Raw genomic sequence first — 20,368 nt, 5'->3', positions numbered from 1 at the left:
CAAAAGGCACTGCCCACATTCACACCCGTTCCTGAAGTTCTCTGGTAGGTCAAGGCGATGAATTTCAAGTCAGAGCTTGCACATCCACACACGATACAACTGTATCAAGACAACAGCTCGTGCCCTGTTCCACGTTCTCAAATCCGACCTGTCGGTCCCATCGCTTACGGTATTTCCGTATCTATACGTTATCAGTTATCAGGAACTGAAACGTTTCGGTGCTGTTCTCCTGGCAGGGCTGTCCTCAGGCCCCGTGTCACCCAGCGCTCGGTCCTCCCCACACCCCATCGCGACGCCTCACAGGCTGAAAGCACCTACAGCCGATCAGCACCGGTGATTTATAGCACTGGTAAATTCATATGCAGCACCACGGCCATAAAATCTACAGCTACTTTGTATTTACAATATCGAGAACATTACTTACTACTTCCACCAGACAATAACTTCCCCTGTGGGTTTGGAGGGGTCTCACATCCACAAACATCGAGTGTTCCCACTCCTCTGTTTGTGCAAAAAATAATCATAAAAAGTGGGTTTGTGGAAAGAATTTCTTAAATTAAAGAGGGGAGGAGAAAGGACACAAACTTGAAAATACTGTGGGATCCCTCCAAGAATGTTTGCTCCCCTTATTAAGTTCTTTGGCACGTCCCATGTCCCACCGTAGACCACAGCCGCTGGAGTAACACAATTGTCACAGACTTTGATGTCATCTCCATGCTGCTGACACGCAGATTAAGGGCTCTCCTCTGGGAGGACACCAGGGTGTGGACAAATTACTTTCAGAGGTGCCTGATGGTTTGAAAGGCATGTGCTGGTGTGGAAGCACGAAGCCTTTTGAATGTCAGACTCCTCATATCAGACAGTTAATTGTCTGCTTGACAGATACTCATTTTGGACTGGCTATATATTTTTTAAATTAAATGCCAAGCAAGCTCTTTAGGTTGTGCTCCCCCGTGGGGACATCAGGCAATTCAGCTTTCCTTGCTGCTTCTCCCTCAAACGACTTTTCTTTCTGACCTCAATTTAGGAGGTGAGAGCCGATGATAACTGATTTATTAGTTTATTTATTATTTACATAGCTCTGCTGTTGTGCCTGGAGATTCCTCAGCCAATGCAAAAGCACAGCTCTGCCCTACAGAACCGACCGTTCAAGAGGATTTAGATCTCCACGGAAAGCGATGTTTTCTGAGATATAAATTCTCCCCAAAAAGCCAAATTTAAATGAGGCCTGCGTTGACACAAATATATACTGAAAACCAATGAGCATCAATGACTATTTGATAAAAACCGGTATTTATGCCGCTCAAATAATTTGCACAAAAGACCAAACTAGCAGAGTGGCACTAGAAAGGAAGTACAAAGCTTTGTGTTGCTTCCAGAATCGATGTGCAGGGAAGTGGACACGCACTTGGCTCCTCTCCCTTGCTCCTGGCAACCACGTTTGTCTTCAATGAGCCCTTCATTTTGCCATTGTCAACAGACACTGCCCCGGCGAGAGGAGCAGCCCAGGGAGCAGATCGTAATCGAACCAGAATTGCGATGCAGCAAGTCCAAGAGTCAGGAGCACTGAGCAGCGCTGCCGGGCACCATCACCACGAGCAAGATATTTTATAGACAAATGAGATGCGGGTTGATCTGAGGCTTTGGGATCTCGCTACAGGTGAGGCACAGTGAGAAACCACAAACTCACGTTGACCCTTATTATATCTTAACCCTTCGAGGCAGAGCACGACAGCCTGGGTGCAGCATCCCTGTCTCCCCTGATGTAATCACGTAGAGAGCTTCCTGGATTCCATCTCGTAACTCTCAATCACAGCAGGGAAAGACAAGCCAACAGTGAATCAACAGAGCGGTACCTTAAAAACTCTGCTTTAAAAATGACTTCATCAAGATGAGGAGTCACAATGCTACAAAAAAAAAAAATACAATAAGAACTGTGGATGTCACCATACCATTCATGACAGCGGAACTAAGACAACTCTTCACATCGTACGGATTGCCCCTTATCACCATGAGGAAAGGGAGAAAAACTAGGAATCAAGAACTGAGATCCAGTACCAACCTTATAAACACTTGGGCAAGAAGTTGGAATCAAGAGAGAAACTCTGATACATCGTCATTTCTGACCTCAAACTTACACCACACACACAAAAAAAGGAAATGTCATGAGAGAGATGGGAAAAACCCAACATGCACATACCCTCCGCAACCCAATTATCCAAGTAAACTCCGTGTCCATGAAATTAAAACTAATACAGTGGAAAGGAAGAAAATAATCATGCAATATGGAAAGCAGAGATAGCTCAAGAGCCCCAGGAAAAATGAAACAAGAGATGGGAACTGAAGGCTGACAGTGCTGACCTGAAAGAGGATTTAATTTCCCATGTTTTAAATCAGCTTTGTCAACACCTTCCTGATTACATTATGTCCGTCTGTATTATATAAAACAAGATTTCTGAAGTCTGTCTCAAGGATCACACAGAGTGAAGATAGAAAAGACCTACAAGGTCAGCTTAAAGCACACCTCATAAATAAACAAACGGTAAATGGATTGTATTTAGTCCTCGACCACAAAATGAAAACCTGGCATAACTAAATGGTTTACTGTGATTGATTCTACAACGTTGAAAGCTGTAATTGCTACTTTTAATGGAAGTTCATAGTCAGGGAGCCAAAATTAAATTGTTTGGGAAGCCACTGCACAAGAAAAATTAATAGAGTAACAGTATATTATAATAAGAGAATATTTTTTAAAAAATCATTTGAATGAAGTAGCAGGAAGCACAAACCAAACTGCGTTTTACCCTGTGCCGATAAGGATCTATTTATTGCCTGGTTTTAAAAGTTTAGATCAAGGGTTTTCAACTTATGGATCCGTGAGGGTCTGAGAACGACCAGTAGGAGTGAGCAGAAGCTGAAAAAGAAAAAAAAAAAAAAACTTCTTTGCTGCTCTGCAGCTCTTTAGTAAATATGCCCCTTTCGAGTAACGTCGTGCTTCGCAGGGACATTTGTACGTGTCCCCAGATAAACAGGGCTGGAACTCACCGAGCTGCGGGAATAGAGGTCTTAACTGGATTGTTGCTATTACAAAGACAGATTAATTCAATTTTACTAATAGTGATTGTTTTCAAAAATGAATCATGTAAATTACAGGTACAAAGATTGTTTTAAAATACTTTATGGTATCAGAATTTCTAGCTTTTCCAGTTTTCAAATTCAGTCTGGTAAAACCATACCTACTCCCAGGGAAGGCGAGCTGAGATGTACTACGATAGAGCTGAATGAACTGTGTGATCCCTAATACTAATTATTGTTATTCAACTTTAGAAGGTAATTTACAAGAATTAAAGAAATTAAAGAAATTAAAGAAAACAATTAAAGAAAAAAAAAAATCCCTTTCCCACTTGCTGTGCATCACCACAAGTTAAATGAGATCCTCGGCTGTCGGTCAGAAGAGAAATCTCTTTCTCTGAGGAAGGAAAAGAAACCCACCCTTTTTAATTAACCTTTCATTTAAGACTATAGGACATTAGAAAAACAGATTTTTAAAATGAAAGATAGGAAGTTTTAAATAAAGATCTTTTTAAAATCAGCAGTGTCACTTGATTAATTTTGAAAACTGCCAGAGTGGACACGTCAGCTCTTCCACTGTTAAATACCTCTGCAGAGGGAAGCAGAGAAGGCCAATAGTGCTGCAGAGATTAATTAATTAACATCCCGGTTTCTTGCCCTGTTCCAACTCTCTGGATATGCTTTAATACAAGCTCCGATCCAGTCAGACACTTGAGCTATCTTTGCTCGAGGGTTTAATTGAGTTTTCAGACTTCAAAATATCTGTCTTGTTTATTAATTTGCAAGAATATTTAAATCGCATTTTCTGAGCTGCCAAAGAAAAGTTGCATGAGCAAGATCAGATCCCCTGGAATTTAAAACCTGTGGGCAAACGGGTAAGTGTGGGTAGGACGGGTCCCATTTTAGCAAAGAGATATCTTCAGCAGCCTTTAAAGTCTCAGTAATTGTCCTTTTTTCTTTCCCTGGGGCTTCTCACAGTGTCCCAAACACATCACACAACCCCTTCTAACCCTCCGTTGCAAAAGCAAAGCTTTGGGGGGTGAATATCCTATTGTTCGAGGGCGCTGCCTGCGTTCTCACTGACACCCCGGGGCTGGCTCTCAGGGTGACACAACCTCCTTACCCAGCCACGGCAGTGCCACCTGCAGGACCCTGACACCACTGAGCAGGTACCTTCAGGGTGTCCAAGAGCTAACCACTGAAGAGATGCTTTTCACATCCATCCAGGGGTAAGGAGGGATGCTGGGATAGGAGAAGCCAACACCACACTATAAAACAAATACCATTATTGTTTCTTTTCCTCAAAAAATGCAGTTCTGTAAGTAACCATACAGGTTCTCGTACCGCAAAATTAACTCCAAACCACTTTGGTAAATCTTCTCCAGATTTAAAAGGAACAAATAGCAACCAGGGGTCAACAGACCCACCTTCTTTTTATTCTGCTTTTCTGCCATACTTTTGGCAGCCCGGAGGGGTTCAAGGCCAGGTTGGAGGGTGTTTGGAGCAACCTGGTCTGGTGGGAGGTGTCCCTGCCCAGGGCAGGGGGTTGGAACCAGATGATCTTTAAGGCCCCTTCCAACCCAAACCATTCTGTGATTCTCGTCTCACCCAGTTGCGTTTTACGTCTCGACCCAGTAACATTCATCTCAAAGTATAAGTAAGCACAGAGCTATGTACTTCATGCTCTGGAAGAGACTGGAACATGTACCTAAGAGCTTTGCTGAACCAGGCTGTATAAATTTGCATTCAGGTTTTGCATAACTGGAATTTCTTTAAACACTTTATGAAAAGAGTAAGTTCTTGGAATATTCAGCTTTTATAAGCTCCGAGCCATGTTCTTAGTTATTAAACAGCTTTATAAAAATAATCACAGAATCCTCATGCTTTTGCATTCATATATTACTGAACAAACCTGTTCTTTTATTTGGCAACACATAAAAGACATTGTTTTAGTAGGTGCTTGGCATTTTCTTTCAGAAGAATATAGTGACAGTCAATAAAAAAAAAAATCCTCAGGAATAGGTTTCTCTTATCACTTTTGCCCAGTATGGAAAAGGAATTAGGAAATCACTGAACGATCAGAATCACTGAGCCCTGGCTTGGATTTCTTTTGTTTGATTCAGGAACAAACATAAAAGTATTAAAGAAAATTGCCTCTGGGGAAAAAGAGCAGTAACCTCTCATTTACAATTAATAAATCACTAAAAGCAGCTCTAAAGTTTCAACACAGAAGAGAGATGGCAAAGGATGGCTGCTCCTGCCCTTCCTGCTCCTGAGGAATCTAAACTGGGGAACCACCACCAAAAAATTCTCTCCCACCACTGGCCATGGACCGCGTGAGCCACATCCAGCCCTGGGATAACGCGCCTCGGGCTGCTGCCACTCACTGTCCCCATCCACATGACAGCAAGGCAGGTACCACCTCACCGAGCTCTTGGTCAAAACCTCTCCCCTTCACTGATTTCCCTGCAATTCCTCTGCAATCTCTTGGTTTTGTTTCTCTTGTTTATTAAGATTACACTTTCTTCTCCCTCCATCTCCTGGCTTCCCCACTGCCCAGCAAAAGCAGTTCCAATCTTCGCTGGAGTCTTCAAATACTGCCGGAACACAAAGCAGTAATAAAACCTCATCCAAACACAGCCAAGATCAAAGTATACCCCAAAATTGCAAAGCATGACCTAAACCCAGATGCAAGGGCGTTCGGCTGGGCTGATCTCGTTTGTTTGCAGTTCAGTGCCAACGCAAAGCCACGGTAAATTTAATCTTTCCTCACAGAAGCATATACTGGAAAAATGATGCTTTCAGCACATGGAATGATCAAGTGCAATCAACTAATCAGTTACAATTAGCCTCGCGTGCTGTTAAGTGACAACTGTTCATAAGATGGAACAACATTTAAAACTTGTCCTGTCGGCCAGCTGCCTTAGCAGGGAAATCCTTTTCTAACTAAACTTCATATATTTATATGGAGCCAGGTCCTTACCTAGAGCTACCCTTTCTCTCCGTCCGATGCCCTGTGCAGACGCCGCTGGCACAGCGGGATATGGACACCCCGTGGAAGGAGCCAGGGGAAAAAAAAAAAAAAAAAAAAAAAACAAACAGCCAGAGTAGACTTGATAGGGAATACTCACAAGGAAAAGAATGGAAATGAACTCAGGGACACCAGAACCTGATTAGCTGAACAAATAATACAAGATAAGCATAAGCAAATAAATAAAGAGGAGTTCCAGCTATTCTGACTTAAATATTAAGTGACTGGTGGCTCTCGGATGGTATCCACACCAAGACTCCTCCTCCCTGTGCTACTGTCACTCCCTGTCAATGGCATCAGCAGCAAAAAGGAGGCTGCTCGGTCCTTTCTGTGTCTAGAAATCACCGCTAACATATTCCACTATTATTATTCCTACTGGACTGTTCTTGATACGGGTCATGGGGGCATAATATGCGCAAAGCCACACTGTAATTATTTCTCGGCAGCAGAGAGAGGTGGATCACAAACAAACAGGTCATTCTCAGGCTAACACAGCATTGGAAAAGAAAAGCACCAACCAGGAGAAATGCGCCGGGGCCACCCGTCTGCCAGTGGCATTTCTGATGCAGGAGATGGGGCCGTGGAAGTGGCAGCAGCACAATAACGAGGACATAGGGGTGAGAAGTGGAAGCAGAACCCGGGAGCTGGACGCAGACCAGGAGGTGAAGGTGCTGCAGGGGTCAGAATGTCTCGCAGCGGCTCAGAGTACATTTCCATCCCTACCTCCTGCGGAACCAACGCCAGCACCACAAACAGCCCCAGTGCCGGTGCAGTCCTTAACCAACAAAAAAAAACTTTGCCCTTTTGGAATAATTCGCGATGGTTAAATATCTTTTTCAGTGAGTAATAAAAAAACCCCAACATACAGGAAAGAGATCATCGATCCCCCTTGCCTTGGGTTCTCAAGGATACAGCTGCAGCCACTACTGTCCAAGCGTTTTTACCTCCAACACCCACACAGGCGGTTTTGGTACAACAGCGTCGGAGCTGGCACATACGTCTGCTGTGAATGGAAACCCTGCTGCCAGGCTTCCTGCTGCCACGGAGATGAATAGAGAAAGAACAATTAGCCAAGGCTTCAGTCTAATTTAGATTTATTTTTCTTTTTGGAGGAGAGACTGAGAGATGGTACATCATAAAACAAAAGCTTTAACTCCAAAGGCTACTCAGATACACGATACTGAAATACCACATGTAACCTATATTATAAGGGCTCCTGATAATAAGCACTATTGTCTAGTGCCTGGTGACCCCAATTATGCTAAATGCGGTACTTGGATATGCCAGAAGACTATAAAACATCAAGGCAAGGACTATAGACATAAAGCAGCCAAGAGGTGAGCAAAGAGACGACCTCCATCCATTTTCCAAAAACCCCCAGTAACTGACAGGGCAAGTAACTCGTCCAGTTCTTCAGAGGAAGACCGAGCCTAAAGGAGGCAAAGACTTTGGTTTCACAGCTCCGAACCACAAAGACCGTTCACAGCAGCACAGCTTTTATCACCAAACACCTTATCAGGGCCTGGAGGGAAAAAAAAAAAAGACTCAGGGAGAACATCCTCCTGTGCAGACCAGGGGATCACACACTCTGCTCTCATCCAGTCCTTGCCACGAAACGTTCTAGCCCCATGCAGAAGAGAACAAGAGCCAGCCCAGGTTACCCACAGATGATCGGGGCACACAGTAGCTCAGGAGAGGCTCGAAGTTTGCTGTTTCCCAACCTGTGGCCCTGACCACTAAGGTTTTATGCAATAGCTCCTCCTCTGCTTTCCCTGCTGAACTTCTTTCAAAAGAGAGAGAGGGAGCAAAAGCAATGAGCTACGTACAGGAAGACTTACTGGGACCACTAAACACAGAAGTACTGGGCTGCAGAGGTCAGTGCTATGGAAGTGTGTACGAGCACAGCTTCATGGCAGCACTTTTATCCAGCGATGAGGTTTCTGTAAGAGCCCAAGAAGCCACGCAAGGGCTCTGCCGTTTCCAAAAGGGGCAGCTCCCCATCTCTCCCAGCCATCCGATGCCACACCTTCCCGTGCCAGGACAAGCACTTACCCATCTCTACAGACACTGCCCTGGACGAAAAATAAATACATTTTTGAAAGGACTTGCTTTCCACTGGATCAGCAGCAAAGCACCTGGCTGCAGGAACTCCTCCTGGCCTAATGAAAGCCTCCTTCAGCCACAGCATCATTTTAATTCTCCACTGGGATTAGTTTCACGAAGACGGGACGAGCAAGACCTTCACACACTCCTCAGAGACCTTCTTTTGACCTTGGCCACCTCCTGGCCCGGGAAGCCTCAGGAGGGCTTTTGTAGATCCCACCCTGATGTGTCTGTGTGTCTCTCCAAACCGAGTGAAGAGAATTTGGCCGTTTATCCCAGCTTTGCAAATGCTGGAGCCGAGGAGCTGAGGGTGCTGCAGTGCTCCATTGTGCAACATCACCCAAATCCTTTGGGAATGCCAGAGCTCAGGAAAAAGAATGGTTCTGTTGGTTGTTGTTATTTAAAATTAACCAGAGGGAAAAGCATCTGAAACACAAACACTTGGGGGGTGGAGGGTGTCAAGCTTCTGTTTATTTTTTTTAATTTGAAAAGCAAACTACGAGCAACAAAATATAAGCCTTACGGAAACAACTTGTGACTAAGAACAAGGACGTTTTAAAACCGGAAAAATGGCAGCTAGGAATTTTCAGCCATTTAAAACAAAAGACATTAATTGCACTGCTTCGTAGGTCTGCGGTTTTAGGTAACCTCTTGAATTTTACATCAGGCAAACCAAGAAAGTCCCCAAAACACCAACCCAATTTTAAAGGCAGAAGGAAGGGGGGACAAAGAACGAGGGGAAAAAGTGAACTACATATTCATAGACAAGACTGCAAAGAAATTCAAAGAAGACCAAAAAGAGGACCTCGTTTCAAATGCATTCTAGAGGATAAAAAAAAAATATGAGAGGTGTTTAATTGCCTAAGCAGATGCCAGGAGGGGAATGTATGAAAAAGCAAAAGCAAACAAGGTTTTCTGTCCCCTCAGTTATGAGATAACACGTCTGCATTCGCCGGCTGCCTCTGCGTAAGGAAAATGAATAATTCTAAAACGTTAACATTATGACAGGACTAACAGCGTACTGAGCACAGCACAAATTCACGCCTCACTCACCCTGATCAGAGAGAGATACCGTGGGACCATCTGAAAGGGGTTCCGCCGGGCAGAAGTGCTTGAAAGGAGGGCAGTTATATTAAATGTAGGAGGAAATTAGAAAGGTACGTGGACAAACCAATTCAAGACTCCAGGAAGCAAGCCACACAAATGACTGTTGAGTTGTGCAATGACTCAGCAGGAGAAAAAAAAATAGAAAGAAAAAAAAAAAAAAGAAAAAATATAGCAGCAGATAGGAAAGATTTTTCCATAAAAAAGTGACAGCGACCACCAAGAAATAAGTAAAATAAATAGAAACCTGGAGAGTTCCCAGCCTGGAATTCTGCCTGGTGCCATAAGCTCTGAGGACAAAGTTGTTTGTCCTAATCAGCCATTCTTTATTACCCTCTGCAGCACACCTGAGCATGCAGAGGAGCAGGAACCTGAGCCGCTTTAACCCCTGTGTCGCCGCTACCTCCGCCCAGGCAGGCTGAAAACGTGCTTTTCTTGGCAAACAACATGATGGGAAGCTAAAGCCAGGGCAAAAGTCAGATAAACACACAGCAGAAAGGAAACCCGGCCTGAGGAATCCAGCACAAACTCTGAAATAAAGAGGGTGGCAAAGCAGGAGCTTCAGCTCCACACCTCCCGGCCTGCCAAGCCAAGGGACTGCCAGGACAGAAAGATGACAGCAGGTGGAGGGAGGTCATCCTGCCCCTCTGCTCTGCCCTGGGGAGCCCCCATCTGGAGCACTGCGTCCAGTTCTGGGCTCCCCAGTTCAAGAAGGACAGGGAACTGCTGGAGAGGGGACAGCAGAGGGCTACAGAGATGATGAGGAGGCTGGAGCATCTCTCTTACAAGGAAAGCCTGAGGGTCTTTTTAGTCTGGAGAAGAGAAGGCTGAGGGGGGATCTGATCAACGCCTAGAAATACTGAAAGGGTGGGTGTCAGGAGGATGGGGCCAGTCTTTTTTCAGTGGTGCCCAGGGACAGGACAAGAGGAAATGGGCACAAATGTGAATGAGGAGGTTCCACCTAAATGAGGAGGAACTTCTTTCCTGTGAGGGTGGCAGAGCCCTGGAAGAGGTTGCCCAGAGAGGTGGTGGAGTCTCCTTCTCTGGAGACATTCAAACCCCACCTGGACACGTTCCTGTGGGACCTGCTCTGGGTGGACCTGCTCTGGCAGGGGGTTGGACTGGATGATCTCCAGAGGTCCCTTCCAACCCCATAGCATTCTGTGATTCTATTTCTGTGCCTCCTCTGCCGTTCTCCTGAGAAACCAGAAGGAAATTCAAGCTCGCAATTTCCTGGCAGAACTTTACAGGCCGGCTCTCCCCTGTCTGTTGAGGCCCAACAGCTCTCCCTGAAATGGTAAGATTCAATGTAATCTGTTAAAGAGAGATAACGAAGTCCAAGCAGATGGATGAGGCAAGTCAAGCTGTGCAGCTTTCACTGCTCAGTTTGAACACATTCTCGCGCTCATCCTCTCCTTTGCAAACCTTTATGCAAATGGCTTTTCAAGAACATTTAATCCTCCACCCTCCTCAATTACGGCCGAAGCATCGCTGTCCCTCAGCTCGGAGCCAGCTCCAGGACACACCACGGGTCCAGGACCACACCACGAAGTTCAGTGAAATTTAAGCAGATGCTTACGTGCTCTGCAAGGCTGGGCTAGAAAACAAAACAGATCAGGTAACCGTAATTCCTTTCCATCATTCTTCACTTGCAAACCCAATCACTTGAAAAATACCATGCCTTATCGCTTCCTTCTCCTCTGCCTTTGAAATCACTCCTGGCCGGGTTCCACCAGGATAAATTGTAGCTCTGCCACCATTTCGCTTATGCATCAGGGTAATAAAAGATGAGAGGATGCCAACACCTTCTCTATGCAACGGAATGTATCTGTATAACTACATTGGCTAAAGCAGGGAATTATAAAGTCAGAAGGAAGGGGAGAAAAGGCCAGAAAATCTGAATAGGGCACCTGAGCAGATAACAGTACTTAGAATATTTTCTAAATGCTTTCCTCTGCCATCACACCACCCTTTATGGCTAACACAAGGCACTGTCCATTCCCACTATTGAGAAATTTAAACCCCGCAAGGCAAGGAAAGCTGGGCCAGCAGATGAAAATACACGCATTTGTACGGCTGAATGGCCGTCAGTCAGGGAGCAGGATGGACCCTGGACCGTTGTGTCAAAATAAATTAGAGTTAAAAAACAGGAAGTCCTAGTGAGGAGAATCACAACATCTGCATGGTCCTGGCACCTGTGTCAACATCCACCGCTCCCCAGCGCCTGGGGCAGGACTCTGGTAATTCAAGGGGCTGGGAGGGGAAGCTGATAAACGAGGACAATCCTGCTGAAAACCAGACACAGCCACTAAATCCCCCTCTCAATCCTCTTCCAAAAGACCAACAGGAATAAAATAAAATTTTGCCCTGAAGAAATTTTTATACGTGAGCCACACAGCTCCTCACAATTAAGTCAAAATGTTCCTGGTAAATAGCTATTTTTGTTATTTAAAAATGGTGTAAATAATGCACAAGAAGACTGAGGAGTGGTTGAGCCAGTGAAGCCTGGAATAAAAGCCCAGGGTCCTGGCTGCCTCCTTTCCTTCCCAACAGCCTCCGCTCCATAAAACCTGACCACGGATAATGCACTTTTTAAAGTCCGTGCTGACACCCTGTTTGCACAGACACAGAACAGCAACATTTCCCCTTACCGGACCCTCCCCACACAGTGATGTGTACTGGGAGGAAGAAGTTACTGGGAAGAGGTAACTGGTAGGCTTCGGTCTCACAGGTAACACAGCACATAGTGCATTAATTAGCGGGGTTTTTTCAGTATAAGTAAGGTAACATTTCACTGCAGATCATACTGCATCACATCAGAAGCTGGAATATTTCACTGCAACCTTTAATTGTCCTGACTCATGCCATCAATAATAAAATGCCCTCTTGGGAAAATAAATAAATAGACAAATAAAGCCTTAACTGATTTCACCCCCCAGTGAAAGCACACTGCCTGATTATTTTTTTTAAGACATTAAAAAAGGTTGCAGGTGCAATGCACCAACCTAAAAGGACAGGCGATGAACAGATTTATGGCTTTTTCCGTTTGCCAGGGAAAAAAAGAAAGTGTGGATCAGCTTTTGAAAGCGTCTGTCTCAAGCACCCAAGGGGAGTCTGGAAAATGAAAGCATTTCTATTAGGTTGGTACTTGTGCAGAAAGGTTGGGATAATGAAGTGACCGGGTTATGAGCTTTCCCAAAGAAATGAGATATTGTTGAAACCAGAGCACATTAATTTCAGGGCCCAGGAAAATGGCAGTAAACAGTGCTCTTCAAGCTTTTTTTTTTTTTCCTCCCCTCTCAGTAATCATGATGGTTTTAGAACTGACACCTGCAAAAGAGACTTTTTGGTGCATAACGAATAACCCGGCAAAAAGAGAAGGCTGTGAGATAACAGGTTAAAAAATAAAAATGATAAGAATATAGTGAACAATGGAATAGAATTGTAAGATATAATACAACTTCCAGGGAACAGAGCAGCCTGACAGAGAGTACCTCCAAAAGATTCCTGTTGAGGATTGGGCTTAAAGAACCAACGAAATGTGCCAAGAAGCTCCTCGCCCCTCACATGGAAAAGAAAGTTCACCTTGTCATGAGGCCAGAGAGAACCCCAGTGCATCAAAACTGAGGCTGTAACCATCACTACATCTCCTTAGCAAAGAGGAAAAACACACCTGGAGGGAGAGGGGGAATGATGAAGACTCTGAAATAGAAAAAAACAGAGAAAAAATAGCACTGAACTACCCACTGTGGCGCCTTCTCCCGCTGGGACAAGGTGCCCGCTGACCCCCCGGCCGGTGGCATCCCACGGGGTTATCACTTGGTTATCCCCATCTCCCTCCGCTCCCATTTCGTCCCCGGCCGGACGCTCGGGGGCAGCTCACAGAGGGTGACACTATTCTGTGTGACAGCCCAGCCAGCGCTCCCTCCCTCCTCTCTGCGCTTTTCCTTCCCGGAGACAAATGACCTCCCTGAAATGGTTCTGCAAACTTTGTTTGTTATTTATTTTTTTTTAAATATTCTTTCTTGTTTGGCAAAACATTTGTGACAGCTACCCAACTTGTTCTTTATGTCAAACAGAACATAAAAGAACAATCAGCTGCTCTGTTCTTATCTCTGAATACATCAAATTAATCAAGTAATTAACCAAAGATTTTTACATTTAATGTAAGACTTCGCAACGTGTTTTGCAAGAAAACTCTTGGCGCTTATTTCCGTGAGTTTCCCAAGATCCTCACAGTTACCTATGGAAGTCTTTCAAGCAAAATCCAAATGATCTCTAAACTATCTTAGTGTCCTCTTCCAGTTTGCTGTGCTTTACTTTTCACATAGTAAACGTGTTCCTGGCAATACCATCCAGAGCTGATGCCTCCCACTACGGTTTGAAAAACCTACAGGAAGGAGCAGAGTCAGTAAAAAATAACAATCTTTTCTGTTCTTAGATGGAGATGGAGATATGTAATTAATATGATTTAACTGACTTAAAGGGAGCTGGGAAAGGGGAATATTTGCGCCAGGATTGGGAAAGGATGTTTGAGAGACAAGGCATGGTATCAGCAGGCACATGGATAACATGCTTACGGAATCAGCAAAAGCAGGTGTATTTCACCTAGCGAGAGGCTGTATCTGCACACATCCTAACGCTGTGTATTGAACACACTGGCTTCCTTTGAATTCCTAATAAATATTTTTCCACAGATAGTTTATCTGATGAAGGAAATACACATGCAAAGATAAAGTCACTATCAAGAGCAGGTATATAAAAAGTATTAAGAAGTACTTGCAGTTTCTATCTCACTATTTCCCCTCTTTAAACAGCCCTGAGGATGATGAAAGCTGTTTCCAAAACCAGTAATTCCTGTTTGCTACCTGTGCAGCACACATGACTGCACTCCCTGCTGAGCAGCATTTCCATACCCTGATGAGTGAGAATCAAACACCTTCAAAACCCCAAACAAAGGCAATTCTCTGAACGCTGTACTGCCAGGAGTCTCAGCTCTCTGCCTGGAGCTCCCCACGCGTGACTCGGTAGCCAAAGGGACTGAGCATCAGCCAAGAGCTCATCAGCGAAGGACCGCAGTTGTGCTGGGGAGGGATGTGGTGCCCGGCGTCCAGGAGTTTTTACCCTGCCAGTACCTTTTTCCTCTCTCTCCTTCCCTGGTGCAGGGGGCCATGCCAGAAGCACAGCATTACTGCACCCTCTCGCCTTTCGGTAACGTGACAGGCTCTAAATAAATCTCTCCTCCAGAAAGTCACATCTGGTGCATTAACCTGGGGCCCCCTGACTACACTGCAGCTCTGAGTCAGTAGTATTTAGTAACTGGCCTGTTTTCTTCAACTTTTGGACTCATTTTAGAAAAATGTGGACTGGAACACTCTGTATCCTGCAGTTTTACTGCCTACTGTTGTCTCGTACAGGTCCCGGTGTTTTCAAATGGCCTTGTCCAGACAACAGCATCCTTAAGAATGAAATGTTTGTTGTCTCTTTTAAGCCCAAAAGTCAAACAATAACTGTTTTTTCTCTAGCAGGTAACACCAGGGTAAGTTGCCAGACACGTACTGACCTCAGAACTCCCCGCAACGCCACCTCATACATTTTATCTCTAATTGCACAAGTATTTTTTTCCAGTCGGTAACAGTCTGGAGCTCTCTCCGATGGATCCTCCCATTTCTGTGCATCCAGACACCCCGCTAATACTCTTTCCTTAGTGGGCACCAAGAAAACTTTGTGCGCGCACAAGAAAGAAAGCACCCCAAAATGACCTTCTGTCCTTCTATGAGCCACTGGGGATTTGTCAAAAATTTTCCCTGCGCAGAGGCACATTTTTCTTCAAAAAGAGGCCAGGTACTAATTAAAAAGCCTGGGTGGGCATCAGCCGCTGTTCAGCGACATTTTTACATCTCAATGGGTATTTGTTACCGATGCCATATCCTGTGTCGATAGATCCTTCGTTGTAATCAGACACGAAATCTCAAAGTCCGCTGCATCAGTGAGACCAACCCCTCGTCTGCCCCTTGCTGCTGGGGAGTCTGAGAAACGCATCACGTGCTCTGAAGTCAAAGCAAAATTTCACGATATACAAAAATAATTAAAAAAAAAAAAAAAAATATATATATATATACACACGTTGCCATCAATTCCCTACAGGAGACAAAGGACCACTTCCCAAGGCAGAACGAACCTGAAATCCCACCTTTACCCGGTGAGAAGGGAGAATCAAACTAGTTGCTTAACTTCTGCATATATTTTTTTATATACCTATCCCCACACAGAGCGGGAGATGCTGCCACAATACAATACAACACAATCCTATGTGACGCCACACTTAATTTCTCCTTCAGCGGGAACAAAAAGTTTGTGCATATTTATACACACACATGCAGAAAAAAAGATCCTTCCTGCAGTTTTTCGAGGAGCTCAATATATTCATCAATGACCTGGATGAAGGGATGGACTGTACCCTCAGCAAGTTTGCTGATGATACAAAACTGGGAGGGGTGGCTGACACACCAGAAGGCTGTGCCACCATCCAGAGAGACCTGGACGGGCTGGAGAGCTGGGCAGAGAGGAACCTGAAGGAATTCAACAAGGGCAAGGGCAGGGTGCTGCACCTGGGGAGGAATGACCCCCTGCACCAGGACAGGTTGGGGGTGACCTGCTGGAGAGCAGCTCTGAGGAAAAAGACCCGGGAGTCCTGGTGGACAAGAGGATGACCATGAGCCAGCAACATGCCCCTGTGGCCAAGAAGGCTAATGGCATCCTGGGGGCCATCAGGAAGAGTGTGACCAGCAGGTGGAGGGAGGTCATCCTCCCCCTCTGCTCTGCCCTGGGGAGACCCCATCTGGAGCACTGGGTCCAGTCCTGGGCTCCCCAGTTCAAGAAGGACAGGGAACTGCTGGAGAGGGTACAGCAGAGGGCTACAAAGATGATGGAGGGGTTGGAGCATCTCTCTGATGAGGAAAAGCTGAGGGACTTGGGTCTTCTTAGTCTAGAGAAGAGAAGACTGAGGGGGGATCTGATCAACGCCTAGAAATACTGAAAGGGTGGGTGTCAGGAGGATGGGGCCAGTCTTTTTTCGGTGGTGCCCAGGGACAGGACAAGAGGAAATGGGCACAAACTTGAACGTAAGAAGTTCCACCTAAACATGGGAGGAACTTCTTTGCTGTGAGGGTGGCAGAGCCCTGGAAGAGGCTGCCCAGAGAGGTGGTGGGGTCTCCTTCTCTGGAGACATTCAAACCCCACCTGGGCACATTCCTGTGGGACCTGCTCTGTGTGACCCTGCTCTGGCAGGAGGTTGGACTGGATGATCTCCAGAGGTCCCTTCCAACCCCATATCATTCTGTGATTTTACGCTGAGGAGAAATGGGAAAATATTTGTATTGCCAGACCAACCGCTGGGACTTACATGACGTGCATAAGTGTCATTGGGACTGGGCACGACCTTGAATTAAAAGCACATCAGAATACAATGTGCAAGATTCAATGTTAGAATTTGTTGTCATTCCACAGCAAGTCTCTCAGCATTTCATATTTTCAAAGCTTCAGTCACTGAGTCAAATACTGAAGAAACACCCTCAGCTTTCACTATAATTATTAAAACATCTTGCCGAGCAAAGATGAACAACATGACCCATCTTGCACTTAAAAACTCAAACTGGGGGGCAAATTTAAAAAAAAAAATAAAAAAAAAAAATCAAAGTGCACCTTAAAAGGCATAATTTTTAAAGTCAATCCTGTGATTTTTCAGAAACTTGACTGCTGTTTTTTAAATGCTTGAGGAGTCAGTCATACTAGAGATGAAAAGACACTCCAGTAGATGGGCATTTCTTTAAAATGAGTGTGAGCGCGTACACGCAGCCTAGTTGAGGTAGGGATTCCCTTGAGAAAACAAAGAAAGGCAAAACCCACCACCTTTGGTATAAAACAGCACAGGCCAGCACTAGGATAAGGTATTATCATACAATGGAAGAGAGGGATGGCTGGAAGAAGCTATAAGAGAGTCCAGAATTAAAAAGATGGAGAAGTTCTTTCGGGAGGCCGGGTAATTCCATCCCACTCTCCCTAAATTAAGCGTTACCCTCGCTCTGCTCCAGCCCAGGGCTGTGACAGCACCAGACCATACCTCCCTCCTCTCAGCTATACATGCTCCTAACCAGCCGCGTGGGAGATTTAAGACAGGCATCCTCTTTCCCACAACTTCGTCTCATCCCTCCATCTAACTTTTGCTCATAAAAAGCGAGTCAGATCTGCCAGTAAAGCAGTTGTGGAGGAAGAAAAAGAGAAAAATATGTCATTATTTACCCCATGATATCACAGATACTTTTCCCCTTCTCATCTAATCTGTGATGGATCCTGGTTGTGCTATTTACCAGGAGAATAAATGTATTAACCCCACTGTCCGTAGATCCAAAGACTGAACACAAAAAGAAACACGTAACTGAAAATAAACTGAATTTTTCAGCTGTTAATTTCTGCCATGAGAATTTATAAGGTATGAAAAGAGTCAAATAATACCCAGAAAAATGTATTACTAAATCAGCTTTAACTTTTTTCCTTTTAGTAACATTTTTCAGAAATATAACATTGCAGCTACTTGGTGTTAGCACCCAAATATACCAAGTATTTGTAACATCTTTACTGCTGATCGAAGGAGCAGAAAGTACTGCAAAGGCCTAGGAGGAGGTTTCTGCCCCGTGAAGGAGCATCTCGCGCTTACGCTATTCTTCTCAGTGACACTGAAATTTGCATTTATATAGCACTTTTCAGTAAGGGCACATGTGTCACTAAACCCTTCTCCACGGAACCCAAAGAAAAAGCACACAGCAACATCCCTAAGTGGTATCCAAGCCTCTGAAAGGGTGATGATCCAGACGCTGTGAGTCACGATGAGAGCTGCAGCCTGGTGATGGAGCACAGCCTTCAACGGGAGCAGAGCCACCGATCATCTGTGGAATCACTACACGTCTACATGAATATTTTCCTTTTGGGTTTTTTTGGCCCTGGATTAACCCATCACGGCTTTTTGAACCCCCACAAATTTCATCTTCTAAGTAGCAAACTGGAAAGACTTGCACACAGAGGCGTAACGGCGCTTCCCTCCACCCTTGGAAGCGAAGCCTTCACTGATGCTTTTCTGTCTGCAAACAAACCGATCAGGATTCTTCAACATTATGTACTTTGACAGGACTCAACATTAGGTGCCAGATTCAAGGAGCAGCTGCGTTCCAGCTGGCAGCGCTACCCGTGCTCTGCCTTCCACTGGGAGCAGCCAAGAAGGTTCAAGCAATTCCAGCCCTACTCTTTCTGGTGGCTTTTCCTGGCCCTTTGCTGTGTAAACGCGGTCAAATACGCATTCCACTCTTCAACTGACTGCACCGTGACTCATCTGAAAATAATTTAGAGGATTTATAATTATCTTTGCTTTGATATTTCCTCACCAAAAAAGAAATGAGAATTGACGAAAATCATCATCGAGAAACTGAATTCAATATTCCTTGAAGGGAAATCTTTATCTTCACAAAGTCTTGCGGGCAAGAAGTTCAGATTTTCCCTTGCCTTATCGTAGCAGCATCTCTGAGCCGAGCGTGTAACCGAGTAACTAGTTCTCGGGGGGCTACAGTTCTCTCACAGACAGCACAGCAAAGACCAGTATTCGCTGCTTTTAACACCCAATGGCTCTGCCGACCCCGCAAATCCTACAGCTCCTGGCAGAGGGACGGTTGGAACAGCAGCAAAACACCTCCAATTTGCCAACCCCAAATGGAGAAAAGGATAGAGCGATGAATAAAAGTAGCTTCAGCTTTTATGAGTGAATTTTGAGATTTTAAAATATCTAGAATTTGTATTTTAAATGAGCGAAGAGCCAATCCTGAGCTTAAAAAGCAATAAAAGAGATTGGAAAAGGTCAGCATAAACAGGCCTAATACAGAACATAACATTGTGTTCAGGGTCTGGCCGCATCTGGAATTATTCGTGAGCAGCTGTTCCTGAGAAGTTCCACATGTGGTCCAGCCCCTGAAAGGGAGAATGCATCCAAAACCGAAGCCGTTTGGTGGAGAAAAGGGTTTTGTGTGGTTCGGGTGTCTCAAATGTTTGTTAACATACATGGAAGAGTGGAGAGAAGAGGTATTGTTCCTACAAGTAACCAGTGCTACACACAGGCCAAAAAGCACCATCTCCACCAAGGAAACTACTTCTGCTCAAGAATGGGAGAGACAACACTGGAAAATTGGGGGAAACTAATTAAAAATCAGGTGTGTACCTTGAACATAAGGGGTTGTAGGCTACAGAGGTGCAGGTGGGGACTCACGGAGATTTCCACAGCTGTGAGCATCCCAACAACACTAAAGGCAGTGGGTGAAAAAGCACAGGAACACAACACTGCTTCAAAATTAGCGTTGTGTTGTTTGGTGTTTTTCAGATGATGCAGAGAATTAGTTCTCCCCAATTCACAGACTGTGAACTATGGCACTTGAAAAAATATGTAGTGCCAATTAGGCTGAAGCAGGCAAAGAAAGCAAAGGCAAGGAGGGAAGTACCACGTGCTCCAGAACAACACTATGCAGATACACCACCCCTAACTGGGAGAAAAAGGGAAGAAATTGGTATGTCTAACACGGCTTTTTCCCCACAGAACTCCCCTTGTGGTGCCATGAGCTGTCACAGCAGTTTTTCCAGTAGCGTAATTATCTCCCTATGAAACTCACTTTCCTCTTCAGAGCATGGTGGGGAGGAGGAGGGGGGTGTTCGTCTTTTCTTTCCAATAATGAACCCCCCGGCTGGCAGCCTCAGCATCTCTTCTCTGCTTCTTAAAAATCCCGCTGGCTCCAAGGCTACAGATTGAAGTTTAGCTACTCCTTCATCCCAGCAACCAAATCTACAGCATCTTATATAAAAAAACCCAACACCTTGCCAGCGCAGCCCCCGTACGAGAGCAAGTGCTCCGCCGCTCTCACAGCTTCCCATGGGGATTTAAGTATCAGATATGGGAGCGATCAGAGGCTTGCTAATCCCATTATGTTGCTCCTGCAAAAAAAAAGCTATGAGCAACCGTGGCAG

Source organism: Numenius arquata, chromosome 22 (assembly GCF_964106895.1).
Source record: "Numenius arquata chromosome 22, bNumArq3.hap1.1, whole genome shotgun sequence".
Lineage (NCBI taxonomy): Eukaryota > Metazoa > Chordata > Aves > Charadriiformes > Scolopacidae > Numenius > Numenius arquata.
This window is presented reverse-complemented; position numbering follows the sequence as displayed.